The following is a 15,675-nucleotide window of genomic DNA, read 5'->3' as shown; positions in this document are numbered from 1 at the left end:
TGGTTCTATATCACCGAGCCCCGTGGTTCCAAGTGGGCAGCTGCGCTTGCGTTCCGATCCAGCCCCCCAATTCAGCTTGCATCATGGATTAATAAGGGGTTGGACTAGGGATCAGTTGATGAAGTGCGGACTCTGCAGAGTCGCATCCGAAGCCTTATTGAGAAGGACATCGATCTTGTCAACGTTATTCAGGTAATGCTAGTCCGCCGGACCCTGCCGTGCCAGCGACGGCCACTCCGCATGTGGGAGTTTAATCCATAAGGGCCACGGACTCTTCAGCACTTCCTCGGCACTACGCACGAGGGAATGTGGAAATTATTTTTCGGGAAACGAAAGCAATGGCCGGACATCACCGAAGATATCGGCCTTGACTGCAACCATCCGGACACCTCGGTAAGCACTCAATTTCTGAACACCTTTTAGTCGAATGTACCGTAATAAGGTACTGAGCAAACCGTCTTTTTCCAGGGCTGGATAAAGAAAGTGGAACGAATCAGGTGTCCGGTCCCCCTTCCGGAAGACTCAGCGGACGCCGTGCTAACGAGGATGCTGGCCCCGACACCATACCAGGTGCCTATGAAGGAGGGCAAGAACAGGGAGACTAGAGGTGACCCTTGTTCCAGAGATAGATTAGACACCGTGTCCGGGGAAATCAAAGTTTCTTCGCCCAAAGACACAGGTGCAGGAGGAGCGAACATCCCTTCTCCCCATGGCAAGAAAAGGGCTGCCTCCAAAGATCGGGAGGGGAGGTCTCCCAAGAGAGGCAAAATGCCATCGTCGGGCGGCTCGGGCTTGGCAAGCGACATCGACGCACAGTTCCACCATGAGGACAAGCCTCCAACTAAATCGTAAGTGAGGCAGGGTGCTTTTAAACATATCCCGCTCTTTTCTGTTACCGAAGTAACATCTAATATATACATCTTCGTAGTTCGGTGCATAGTTTTCCTCAACAATCCTCTTCATCGGGAGATCTTCTCCCGGAGATGATGGAGAGCGACACGCCTCCCCCAGCCTCCTCGCCCAACAGGGCGTACGACTTCGAGGTGTCGTCGCGGAGGGTTTCTCCCGACCGACAAGCAGTGCGGGGGGCGAAGAAGACATTACTCGAAGTTGGCCCCTCTATCGCCCAGAGTTCGGGGGCCAACAATGAAGGCCTCGGACTATCCAGTTTACAGCCGAAGATGATTCTGGAGACGAGCGAGCGGATTCCTACAAAGGAAGGTCGTACTCCTGCGGCGGCTTCCGAAGATCTGGAAGCGCCGGACATGTTGAAGAACATGCTGCGACGAGCGTCCTTCTCAGAGGCACACCGTACCCTGATGGGTGCAGTGGCCGAGAGGGTTCTGGCCGCGAAAAGCGGATTGAATGAAGCCTTCACGAGCCTGCTAAAAGGCTTCGAGCTTTTTGATATGATTTTTCCAACTGTACTTTATTCGCGAAATGCACCTGTGTATAGATAGTAGCCCCTGAGACTCGGATTGCCTTCCCAAGGGAGGCAATCGGAGGATAAAAAAGATATGCTCAGGTAATAATCTGATGTAATTGGAACACATGCTGTTTCCCCCTGGCGACTGTCCGGACTACAGAAGTAGCCGAGCTGCAGCGGAAGCTTGATGTGGCAGGGGAGGACATTGCGTTGATCAACAAGCGTCTTGACGAGTCGCAAGGTATGTGTTTGGAGTAGTCATGACACATACATGCTTATAATATAAGCGTGACGCTGAAAATTGTATACTGGATATGCATGACTGCAAATGGTGCTACCGCAATGGAGGTTCTTCGGGCAGAGCTAGCCCGGGCCAAGGAGCAGTCCCGATTTAGTAATGCGGCTGCCGAAAAGGCATCGACCGAGTTAAAGGCCGAACAGGCTGCTTGGCGCCAAAACGAGGAGAAAGTATCCATGATGGCACTCGAACTGAAGGATGCTGCTGGCCGCTGTGAATTCCGTGAGAAGGATAATAAAGCCAAAATAGCTGAACTTGACAAGGCCTTACAAGAGGCGAAAGAAGCGCGGTCCGAATCTAGAGCGGCCCGGGAGGAGATACGGCAAGCTGGGGAGATTGCGGCCGGTAAGCCCTTTTTATTGCAGACTAAGTTCGGCGATCCGAATTATGCCCTGCTGAATCAAGTGTGGAGTTCTCCAGACGCATTTTTGGACTTGCCGAAGAGTTCTTCCGATGCGGCGCAATTTTATCAAGCGCAAGAAGGGTATGCAACGGAGAAGCTTTTCTGGTCACAATTTGGTGTATCAAACTGTCCGCTGCTACTGAACGAGCAGATGTCCGAATGGGCCGAGCTTCACAGGATATCCGGCGCTGCCATGAAGAATGTCGTAGTCCGGCTGTGGCCGAATGAGCCAATTCCGAGTAGTTATTTCGGTTTGGTGTGGCGACTTGCTGAGGCAGTGCCACGTATTAATGTTGTTAAGCGGTCAGCGTGCATTGAAGGTGCACGGATGGGCTTTGCCCGTGTCAAGACATACTGGGGGAAGATGAAGGCCATCGATGTTGCAGCTAAGAGTCCACCCAAGGGCAAGGACCAGCACGCGCCGGAGCATTATTTCGAGGATGTCTTAGAGGCTGCCCGCTTGATAGAGGGCCAATGTTCGAAAGACATAATATTCGAGTGAGGTGTATGGGAATTGTAAAAGACAATTTTATAATCAATCTATTTTTATGTTTTGCCTGAAAGCTTTTGTTCCTCCTGTGCGGCCATTTTTATATAATCTGAAAGTTCTCTAGTCCTCGGCTTCAGCCCCCTCGTAGGAAATATGGAGGTGTTCGGAAAAGCATTTGATCACTCTTGACCCAACGTCTTGGTCCATGAAGGAGGTGTCAATGCGGTGAACCAGGCAATCAGACTATAGGGCGTTAACACTTTCACTTAGCCATAGGAGTTTTATGGTGGGTCTACGATATAGCCCTGATACGTCTCCAACGTATCTATAAATTTTGATTGTTCCATGCTATTATATTACCCGTTTTGGATGTTTATGGGCTTTATTATACACTTCTATATTATTTTTGGGACTAACCTATTAACCGGAGGCCCAGCCGAGAATGCTGTTTTCTTTCCTATTTCAGTGTTTTGAAGAAAAGGAATATCAAATGGAGTCCAAACGGAATGAAAACTTCGGGAGAGTTATTTTTGGAACGGAAGCAATCCAGGAGACTTGGAGTAGACGTCAGGGAAGCTTCGAGGAAGCCACGAGGCAGGGAGGCGCGCCCTACCCCCTGCACGCCCCCACCCTCCTGGCTCCCCTGACCGACTTCTTTCGCCTATATATATACATATACCTAAAAACATCGAAGAGCACAATAGATCGGGAGTTCCGCCGCCGCAAGCCTCTGTAGCCACCAAAAACCAATCGGGACCCTGTTCCGGCACCCTGCCGGAGGGGGAACCCCTCTCCGGTGGCCATCTTCATCATCCCGGTGCTCTCGATGATGAGGAGGGAGTAGTTCACCCTCGGGGCTGAGGGTATGTACCAGTAGCTATGTGTTTGATCTCTCTCTCTCTCTCGTGTTCTTGATTTGGCACGATCTTGATGTATCGCGAGCTTTGCTATTATAGTTGGATCTTATGATGTTTCTCCCCCTCTACTCTCTTGTAATGGATTGAGTTTTCCCTTTGAAGTTATCTTATCGGATTGAGTCTTTAAGGATTTGAGAACACTTGATGTATGTCTTGCATGTGCTTATCTGTGGTGACAATGGGATATTCACGTGATCTACTTGATGTATGTTTTGGTGATCAACTTGCGGGTTCCGTAACATTGTGAACTTATGCATAGGGGTTGGCACACGTTTTCGTCTTGACTCTCCGGTAGAAACTTTGGGGCACTCTTTGAAGTTCTATGTGTTGGTTCAATAGATGAATCTGAGATTGTGTGATGCATATCGTATAATCATACCCACGGATACTTGAGGTGACATTGGAGTATCTAGGTGACATTAGGGTTTTGGTTGATTTGTGTCTTAAGGTGTTATTCTAGTACGAACTCTATGATAGATCGAACGAAAAGAATAGCTTCGTGTTATTTTACTACGGACTCTTGAATAGATCGATCCGAAAGAATAACTTTGAGGTGGTTTCGTACCCTACCATAATCTCTTCGTTTGTTCTCCGCTATTAGTGACTTTGGAGTGACTCTTTGTTGCATGTTGAGGGATAGATAGTTATATGATCCAATTATGTTATTATTGTTGAGATAACTTGCACTAGTGAAAGTATGAACCCTAGGCCTTGTTTCAACACATTGCAATACCGTTTGTGCTCACTTTTATTACTTGTTACCTTGCTGTTTTTATATTTGCAGATTACAAAACCTATATCTACCATCCATGTTGCACTTGTATCACCATCTCTTCGCCGAACTAGTGCACCTATACAATTTACCATTGTATTGGGTGTGTTGGGGACACAAGAGACTCTTTGTTATTTGGTTGCAGGGTTGCTTGAGAGAGACCATCTTCATCCTACGCCTCCCACGGATTGATAAACCTTAGGTCATCCACTTGAGGGAAATTTGCTACTGTCCTACAAACCTCTGCACTTGGAGGCCCAACAACGTCTACAAGAAGAAGGTTGTGTAGTAGACATCAAGCAGTTTCTGGCGCCGTTGCCGGGGAGGTGAGTGCTTGAAGGTATATCTTTAGATCTTGCAATCGAATCTTTTAGTTTCTTGTTTTATCACTAGTTTAGTTTATAAAAGAAAACTACAAAAAAATGGAATTGAGGGTACCTCATATGCTTCATCTTTTTAATATCTTTCATGAAAATAAGGATTCCGATAATTGTGCTCAATTGCTAGAGGAAGAATGCATTAGAATGTTTGGCACCAAATCTTTGAATGATGAGCATGATTGCAATGTTGTTAGTATGAACTCTTTGAATATCCATAGTACTAATGATGATTGCACTAGTCATGATGAAGATGTCTCTTATAAGCATGTCAATTTTTGCGGAGTGCATAGAGTTTGCAAGTACACACCAAATAGGGAAGATAGATTTTGCAAGAGGCATAAATATTTAGAAACTAAATGGTTGCAAGAGAGGCTAGATGCTTGTGCTGAAAATTTAAAGTTTCTTTGCCATCCTTGTGAACTTTGCAATGAACATGATCATTAAATCCCCAATGCAAATTGTTTCATGATCGTATCGTGTCCAAAAATTGTGATGACTTGATTTCCCTTGCACATCATAATGAACTTAGTTTGCTTTTGGGTTATGAAGAAATGAAACGTATAACTAAGGATATGCCAGAATGTTTCCTCGATAAAGTTCTTGATTTTGATCTAGAAGAAATTTTTATGTATTGTGCGGTGAATTACATTGAAAATCCTTATATTGCCAATTACATAAAGAAAAGAAAACAAATAGAAGATGAAGAGAATACTAATGAAAGGGAAGAGATTTCCCAATATCCTCCTATTATTTGTTATGATGAATCAGGTAATGAGGAGGAGCTTTCTATTCAACCAATCTCATTAATAAGGAGCTCAAAAAAGAGGGTTAAACCCACACACGACGTGAAGAAGAAAAAGAAAAGACGGAGAAGCAAAGGTGAAAAGGTATCCCTCCCAAATGATGTTGCTCCTATTACTCATTGTGATGATGATAAATGCTATACTATTGGTGCTATCCATACTATTAATGATGAGAATGACATGTTTGAGAATATATTTGCTGCAATTAATGTTTGTCCCAAGCTTGGGGATGCTATGTTTTATGAAGATGATATGTTTAGCCTCCCAAGTTTTGTTGAGCAAATTTATTATGATGATAGCATGCCTCCTATTTATGATGGTTATATTGATGAAAGTGGGTTTGGAAGAGTGTCAACTTTAGGAAGTAATGATCCCACTATTTTGGAGGGTGTTGCATCTTATTGTGAAAATTATGAAAGTAGATTTGGAGAGGTCATGACTTTATTTAGTAATGATTCCACTATCTTGGAAGAGGTTTCAATCGATTATGATGAGAACAAAGTTGCTACTTATGATGATTATTGTGATGACAGTTATGCTATAAAAAGTAGTGATGATTATATTTATAAAACTTGTCATGATTATGATTACCCTTTTTCTGAACATTACTCTTTTAATGTGGAAACAATTTATAGTATTCGAGTCTCTTATGATACTCCCACTATTCCGATTGAGAAGAATTTTGCTTATGTAGAGAGTAGTAAATTCTCTATGCTAGTAGATCATGAAAGAAATGCTTTAGGTGCTGGTTATATTGTTGAATTCATTCATGATGCTACTGAAAATTATTATGAGGGAGGAATATATGCTTGTAGGAATTGCAATAATATCAAGCTTCCTCTCTATGTGCTTAAAGTTTTAAAGTTATGCTTGTTTTGCCTTCCTATGCTAGTTGATTATTGTTCCCATAAATTGTTTGATTGAAAAATCCCTATGCATAGGAAGTGGGTTAGACTTAAATATGCTAGTCATATTCTTCATGATGCTCTCTTTATGTTTCAATTCTTATCTTTTATGTGAGCATCATTGAAATCATCATGCCTAGCTATGGGCATTAAACGATAGCGCTTGTTGGGAGGCAACCCAATTTTATTTTTGTTCTTTGCTTTTTGTTCCTGTTTAGTAATAAATAATATATATAGCCTCTGGGTAGATGTGGTTTTATGTTTTAATTAGTGTTTGTGCCAAGTAAGACCTATAGGATCTTCTTGGATGATAATTATTTGATCTTGCTGAAAAAGACATAAACTTTCTGCTCACGAAAACAATTGTTAAAAATCACCAGAAAGTGATAAAATACTGATTCCAATTGCAGTAGATCAATAATCAAATGATCTAGGCCGTCCTATTTTGGCAGATTTTTCTGAGCTCCAGAAGTTTGCTTTTGATACAGATTACTACAGACTGTTCTGTTTTTGACAGATTCTGTTTTCTATGTGTTGTTTGCTTATTTTGATGAATCTATGAGTAGTATCGGAGGGTATGAAGCATAGATAAGTTGGAATACAGTAGATATTACACCAATATGAATTTAGAATGAGTTCACAACAGTACCAATGTGGTGATTTATTTTCTTATACTAACGGAGCTTACGAGTTTTTTGTTAAGTTTTGTGTTGTGAAGTTTTCAAGTTTTGGGTAAAGATTCGATGGACTACGGAATAAGGAGTGGGAAGAGCCTAAGCTTGGGGATGCCCAAGGCACCCCAAGGTAATATTCAAGGAAAACCAAGAGCCTAAGCTTTGGGATGCCCCGGATGGCATCCCCTCTTTCGTCTTCGTTCATCGGTAACTTTACTTGGAGCTATATTTTTATTCACCACATGATATGTGTTTTGCTTGGAGCGTCATTTTATTTTATTTTTTGTTTCTTGCTGTTTGAATAAAATACCAAGATCTGAAATTCTTAAATGTTAGAGAGTCTTCACATAGTTGCATAATTATTCAACTACTCATTGATCTTCACTTATATCTTTCGGAGTAGTTTGTCATTTGCTCTAGTGCTTCACTTATATCCTTTTAGAGCACGACGGTGGTTTTATTTTGAAAAAATAGATGAACTCTCATGCTTCACTTATATTATTTTGAGAGTCCTAAACAGTATGGTAATTTGCTTTGGTTATGAAACTAGTCCTAATATGATAGGCATTCAAGATGGGTATAATAAATTTTTTCATATAGAGTGCATTGAATATTATGAGAAGTTTGATACTTGATGATTGTTTTGAGATATGAAGATGGTAATATTAAAGTTGTGCTAGTTGAGTAATTGTGAATTTGAGAAATACTTGTGTTGGAGTTTGCAAGTCCCGTAGCATGCATGTATGGTAACCATTGTGTAACAAATTTGAAACATGAGGTGTTCTTTGATTGTCATCCTTATGAGTGGCGGTCGGGGACGAGCGATGGTCTTTTCCTACCAATCTAACCCCCTAGGAGCATGCGCGTAATGCTTGGTTTTGATGACTTGTAGATTTTTGCAATAAGTATGCGAGTTCTTTATGACTAATGTTGAGTCCATGGATTATACGCACTCTCACCTTCCATCATTGCTAGCCTCTTTGGTACCGTGCATTGCCCTTTCTCACCTCGAGAGTTGGTGCAAACTTCGCCGGAGCATCCAAACCCTGTGATATGATACGCTCTATCACACATAAACCTCCTTATATCTTCCTCAAAATAGCCACCATACCTACCTATTATGGCATTTCCATAGCCATTCCGAGATATATTGCCATGCAACTTCCCAGCGTTCCGTTTATTATGACACACTTCATTATTGTCATATTGCCTTGCATGATCATGTAATTGACATCGTATTTGTGGCAAGGCCACCATGCATAATTTTTCATACATGTCACTCTTGATTCATTGCCCATCCCGGTACACCGCCGGAGGCATTCATATAGAGTCATACTTTGTTCTAGTATCGAGTTGTAATCATTGAGTTGTAAATAAATAGAAGTGTGATGATCATCATTAATAGAGCATTACCCCAATAAAAAAAAGAAAGGACAAAAAAAGGGAGAGGCCAAAAAAAGAAAAAAAGAAAGGCCAAATAAAAAAAGGAAGGCCCAAAAAAAGGGAAATAAAAAGGGACAATGCTACTATCCTTTTTCCACACTTGTGCTTCAAAGTAGCACCATGATCTTTATGATAGAGAGTCTCTTGTTTTGTCACTTTCATATACTAGTGGGAATTTTTCATTATAGAACTTGGCTTGTATATTCCAACAATGGGCTTCCTCAAATGCCCTAGGTCTTCGTGAGCAAGCAAGTTGGATGCACACCCACTTAGTTTCTTTTGTTGAGCTTTCATACATTTATAGCTTTAGTGCATCCGTTGCATGGCAATCCCTACTCCTCGCATTGACATCAATTGATGGGCATCTCCATAGGCCATTGATTAGCCGCGTCGATGTGAGACTTTCTCCTTTTTTGTCTTCCTCCACACAACCGCCATCATTATATTCTATTCCACCCATAGTGCTATACCCATGGCTCACGCTCATGTATTGTGTGAAGGTTGAAAAAGTTTGAGATTACTAAAGTATGAAACAATTGCTTGGCTTGTCATCGGGTTTGTGCATGATGAGAACATTCTTGTGTGACGAAAATGGAGCATGACCAAACTATATGATTTTGTAGCGATGAACTTTCTTTGGCCATGTTATTTTGAGAAGACATAATTGCTTAGTTAGTATGCTTGAAGTATTATTATTTTTATGTCAATATTAAACTTTTATCTTGAATCTTTCGGATCTGAACATTCATGCCACAATAAAGAAAATTACATTGAGAATTATGTTAGGTAGCATTCCACATCAAAAATTCTGTTTCTATCATTTACCTACTCGAGGACGAGCAGGAATTAAGCTTGGGGATGCTGATACGTCTCCAACGTATCTATAATTTTTGATTGTTCCATGCTATTATATTACCCGTTTTGGATGTTTATGGGCTTTATTATACACTTCTATATTATTTTTGGGACTAACCTATTAACCGGAGGCCCAACCCAAAATGCTGTTTTCTTGCCTATTTCAGTGTTCGAAGAAAAGGAATATCAAATGGAGTCGAAATGGAACGAAACCTTCGGGAGAGTTATTTTTGGAACGGAAGCAATCCAGGAGACTTGGAGTAGACGTCAGGGAAGCTTCGAGGAAGCCACGAGGCAGGGAGGCGTGCCCTACCCCCTGGGCGTGCCCCCACCCTCGTGGGCCCCTCGTGGCTCCCCTGACCGACTTCTTTCACCTATATATATCCATATACCCTAAAAACATCGAAGAGCACAATAGATCGGGAGTTCCGCCGCCGCAAGCCTCTGTAGCCACCAAAAACCAATCGGGACCCTGTTCCGGTACCCTGCCGGAGGGGGAACCCCTCTCCGGTGGCCATCTTCATCATCCTGACGCTCTCCATGACGAGGAGGGAGTATTTCACCCTCGGGGCTGAGGGTATGTACCAGTAGCTATGTGTTTGATCTCTCTCTCTCTCTCTCTCTCGTGTTCTTGATTTGGCACGATCTTGATGTATCGCGAGCTTTGCTATTATAGTTGGATCTTATGATGTTTCTCCCCCTCTACTCTCTTGTAATGGATTGAGTTTTCCCTTTGAAGTTATCTTATCGGATTGAGTCTTTAAGGATTTGAGAACACTTGATGTATGTCTTGCATGTGCTTATCTGTGGTGACAATGGGATATTCACGTGATCTACTTGATGTATGTTCTGGTGTTCAACTTGCGGGTTCCGTAACATTGTGAACTTATGCATAGGGGTTGGCACACGTTTTCGTCTTGACTCTCTGATAGAAACTTTGGGGCACTCTTTGAAGTTCTATGTGTTGGTTGAATAGATGAATCTGAGATTGCGTGATGCATATCGTATAATCATACCCACAGATACTTAAGGTGACATTGGAGTATCTAGGTGACATTAGGGTTTTGGTTGATTTGTGTCTTAAGGTGTTATTCTTGTACGAACTCTATGATAGATCGAACGGAAAGAATAGCTTTGTGTTATTTTACTACAGACTCTTGAATAGATCGATCCGAAAGAATAACTTTGAGGTGGTTTCGTACCCTACCATAATCTCTTCGTTTGTTCTCCGCTATTAGTGACTTTGGAGTGACTCTTTGTTGCATGTTAAGGGATAGTTATATGATCCAATTATCTTATTATTGTTGAGAGAACTTGCACTAGTGAAAGTATGAACCCTAGGCCTTGTTTCAACACATTGCAATACCGTTTGTGCTCACTTTTATTACTTGTTACCTTGCTGTTTTTATATTTTCAGATTACAAAAACCTATATCTACCATCCAGGTTGCACTTGTATCACCATCTCTTCGCCGAACTAGTGCACCGATACAATTTACCATTGTATTGGGTGTGTTGGGGACACAAGAGACTCTTTGTTATTTGGTTGCAGGGTTGCTTGAGAGAGACCATCTTCATCCTACGCCTCCCATGGATTGATAAACCTTAGGTCATCCACTTGAGGGAAATTTGCTACTGTCCTACAAACCTCTGCACTTGGAGGCCCAAAAACGTCTACAAGAAGAATGATGTGTAGTAGACATCAAGCCCCTGGTATGTACGCAACTTATTTTAATACGATGTGTTGCATATTTGATCTGAAAAGGATCCTTCTTATGACACGGAGAGAATCGCTAAAGATTCCGATAAGTCGTCGAGTGGTTGACCAGCTCTCGCCGCATCATGATAGTCAGTTTTCGGCTTTCTCTACTGAGGTGCTTGACCAGATGAACCGGAAGCACAATCGCAGTAGTTATCCATTACTACCCTAGCCGATAGAGCGGAACGTAGGGTAGCAAGCACAGGAGCCGGGCAACCCAACTATTGACCCAAGACATGATTCGGAGCTGATGCATATAAGGCCAAAGTCGCGACACCAAAGTACGCTATAAAGCTGTTCGGACTTGCCGCCAACTCATTTGTTCCCATACCGAGCCCCTGGCAAGTTATGCCGAGGTGTATGTGTAATAGAGCCACATGAGAAAAAATTCGGTTCGTTTAGGAAAAAGTCAATACTGGACACTGGTTACTTTTACTGGGAGCTGAGTGATATGCCAATTATTATTATATGGATAACAAAGCCTTAACCCTGGCTATTTGACATGCCAGGGGTCGAAGGCTGAGGAAAAAGGCATTTTACAGGCTTGAATTACAGAGCGTGGTCTACAAAAAGTTATTTTGGACCTCCTGTCGCACGTCTGCGCCGCCTGTCCTCGGTCAAGGGACTCCTTGACAGGAAGAACCCTTGGATGATTGTCCGAACCTGAACTCTGGTAGAGTCCGCGGCGTGACCGGCCCTTGAGCTACCTATGGAGGGGATAATAAAAAGGAAAAGGTAGTTAGAAAAGAGGGGGGGGGGGTTGCAGGCCCACCCGTATTGTGCTTCCGCCGATGCCCAGGGTATTTCAAGTGCATAATTATGTATGCGTGGTACCCACTTCGAAGGCGTATTAGGCGAACGGCGGAAGCCGAATTGCTAGTCCAATAAGGACATTGATCGGTCATGTTGAATGGAGACCGGCGGCTTGATGGCCGATGCGGTATGCGGTGTGATAAGGCCGCTGTGTAGTCGGCTGAAGTAGCCGTAGTATGATCTCCTGTACGGAGTGAGTGTTTCGTGCGCTCACCTCTAGGGGTGTGTGCCACGTATACCATGTTTACTGTTTTAACTTGGGGGGAAACTGCTTCTGACCCCTGTTGTTCAGTTGGTGAGTCTCTTCGTCGTCCCTATCGACAGACGGCCTCTTCCCCTTGTGTTCGGCATTTAACTTGCCGGCCTGTTTGAAGACCCAACAGCTTCGGTTGGTGTGATTAGCTGGTTTATTGGGGTGGCCATGAATCTGGCAGGGCCTATCCAATATTTTGTCTAAATTGGATGGTCCGTCTTTGTTTGCCGTAGATGGCTTTTTCGTTGGCCGGGCTTGGGGCCGCTGAATCCGGCGTTGACCACTGTGTCCTGCGTTCCCTCATTATTATCGCGACGTTTGTTTTTATTGCGTCGTGGCTTTCCATTACCGTCCCGCACTTTGGAGGTGCCCAGATCGCTGGCGCTATTGCTTCTACGGGCGAGCCAACTGTCTTCTCCCACGCAAAAGCGGGTCATCAGAGCGGTAAGGGCTGACATAGACTTTGGCTTTTCCTGACCGAGGTGGCGGGCAGGCCATTCGTCCCGGACGCTGTGTTTGAAGGCCACGAGGGCTTCTGCGTCCGGACAGTCAACAATTTGGTTCTTCTTAACTAGGAACCTAGTCCAGAGCTTTCTCGCGGACTCTCCGGGCTGCTGGACAATGTGACTTAGGTCATCGGCATCCGGTGGCCGGACATATGTACCTTGAAAGTTATCGCGGAAGGCATCTTCCAAATCCTCCCAGCTGCCAATTGAGTTTTCAGGCAGACTGTTTAACCAGTGCCGAGCTGGTCCTTTGAGTTTTAACGGGAGGTATTTGATGGCGTGAAGGTCGTCTCCGTGGGCCATATGGATATGGAGAAGAAAGTCCTCAATCCACACAGTGGGATCTGTTGTTCCGTCGTATGATTCAATATTTATGGGTTTAAACCCTTCTGGGAACTCATGATCCATTACTTCGTCAGTGAAGCAAAGAGGGTGTGCGACGCCTCTATATCGGGCTGCATCGCGACATAGCTCCGATGGAGTCCATCTACGGTTTTCGGCCCGGGCGTGACTAGGTTTGTCACGTCCGAATGGATAGCCATTGTCGCATGTCGAGGTACGTCCTCGCGATCCGTAGATCGATCTGGTATATCCAGCTTTACTATCCAGGTCCTGCCGAAGGTCGTATGTATCACCCCGAGCTGTGTTGTTTGTGTTTTTACGTGGCGGTGGGGCAGGTTGCTGTTCGGCTTGAATTGCTACTTTGTCCCGACCATGTTGTGGTCGGCCTGCCGCATTGTCCCGACCGCGCTGTGGTCGGTCGGCCGCGTTGCGCGAGTGAGGTATGAGCTCTGGCGCCTCCTCATCAAACTGGGTTAGTAGTTTGCGCTTCGGGTAACTCCTGGCTGGGAGCTTGAGGCCGTATTCTTCGGCTGCCGGGACATTAGTCTATCTGTCATTGAGCAGATCTTGGTCAGCTTGAAGCTGCTGCTGCTTCTTTTTTAGGCTCCTTGCAGTGGCTATTAGCCTGCGCTTGAAGCGCTCCTGCTCGAGAGGTTCCTCGGGCATGATGAAATCCTCGTCGCCGAGGCTTACCTCATCTTCGGAGAGCGGAAGATAATTATCGTCCTCTGAATCGTCATGTATGGCCTGTTCATTAGGGCTAACTTGCCCATTCTCCCATTCCTCCTATTCGGAGGTTACCTCGACGGGGTCTTCATTATCTTCGGGTTCGTCCGGAGTATTATTTTCTCCAGTGCCAGTATTTCTATCTTTCGAACGACGTGACTTAGAGCGGCGTCGAGGACACCGGTGCTTAGGGTGTGCCTCAGCAGGTTTGTTCTTAACTGGATTTTCCTTATCATCGTCATTAGTTGCTTTGGGTGTATCCACCATGTACACATCGTACGAAGAAGTGGCCGTCCAACATCCAGTAAGTGGCGGGTTTTGGCCTTGCTCCTCATCGGCATCGTCGTCCATACCGTCGATGTCTTCGGAGCCGTAATCAAGCGTGTCGGTTAGATCCTCGACAGTGGCTATGAAATGGGTGGCGGGTGGGAAGCAAAATTCCCCATCATCAGCCCCTAGTTCGAACCGGACATAGTTCGGGTGTGAGTACCCCACTAGGGATAGGTTCTTTAATGAGATTAGCACATTGCCCAAGGGCGAGTGTTGGAAGATGTCTGCGGCGCTAAATTCGAAGATCGATAACCGATCAAGCTCGGCATCCGCGGGCGCACATGGCTCAGAACTTACAGCCGGAAACGAGTCCGGAGTCCCGTTGACACAGATATTGCATGAGGTTGAGTCTATGTGCGGCTCCAACGCCGCAGAATCTGTGGCCTCGGATGGCATGATCTGCTCCGGATCTAAGGCCAAAGCAGTAACAGGAACCATCTCCTGGATGTAGTCTGATGACAGATTTAAGTCATGTTCATCGGGGTGACGAAGAGCGGCCGCCGCGGTTTCGAATCCGCCGAAGATCAAGTCTCGGCGAATGTCCGCGACATAGTTCAGGCTTCCAAATCTGACCTGATGGCCAGGGCGTAGCTATCGATCTGCTCCAGATGGCCAAGCGAGTTGGCCCGCAGTACGAAGCCGCCGAACACGATGATCTGTCTGGGGAGGAAGGTTTCCCCTTGGACAACGTTGCTATGGACGATAGAAGGAGCCATCAGACCCCTTGGGGACGGCACAGTGGAACTCTCAATGAAAGCACCAATGTCGGTGTCAAAACCGGCGGATCTCGGGTAGGGGGTCCCGAACTGTGCGTCTAAGGTCGATGGTAACAGGAGAGAGGGGACACAATGTTTACCCAGGTTCGGGCCCTCTCTAGGGAGGTAATACCCTACTTCCTGCTTGATTGATCTTGATGAATATGAGTATTACAAGAGTTGATGTACCACGAGATCGTAATGGCTAAACCCTAGGATTCTAGCTTGTATGACTATGATAATGAATCTCCTCCGGACTAAGCTCTCCAGTTTATACAGACACCGGAGAGATCTAGGGTTACATAAGGTCGGTTACAGAAAAAGAAATCTTCATAATCGATCGCCAAGCTTGCCTTCTACGCCAAGGAGAGTCCTATCCGGACACGGGTGCAGTCTTCGGTCTTCGTATCTTCACAACCCATCAGTCCGGCCCATGGCTAACAGGCCAGACGCCCGAGGACCCCTTAATCCAGGACTCCCTCAACCACCACCACCACCTCCGCCGCCACCTCGCTCAGCGCCGACCCCCCTCTACACGGAGGGCACATCGCAGCTTCCGTTCGCCCATCTTGTCAACCATGGGCCACCGCTGCGGCTGTGACGCCCCCGATTTGAGCGTACACTAATCATGCACGCAAATGTGTACGATCAAGATCAGGGACTCACGGGAAGATATCACAACACAACTCTAAAACATAAATAAGTCATACAAGCATCATAATACAAGCCATGGGCCTCGAGGGCTCGAATACAAGTGCTCGATCACAGACGAGTCAGCGGAAGCAACAATATCTGAGTACAGACATAAGTTAAACAAGTTTGCCTT

The sequence above is a fragment of the Triticum aestivum genome, chromosome 6D (assembly GCF_018294505.1).
Source record: "Triticum aestivum cultivar Chinese Spring chromosome 6D, IWGSC CS RefSeq v2.1, whole genome shotgun sequence".
NCBI lineage: Eukaryota > Viridiplantae > Streptophyta > Magnoliopsida > Poales > Poaceae > Triticum > Triticum aestivum.
This window is presented reverse-complemented; position numbering follows the sequence as displayed.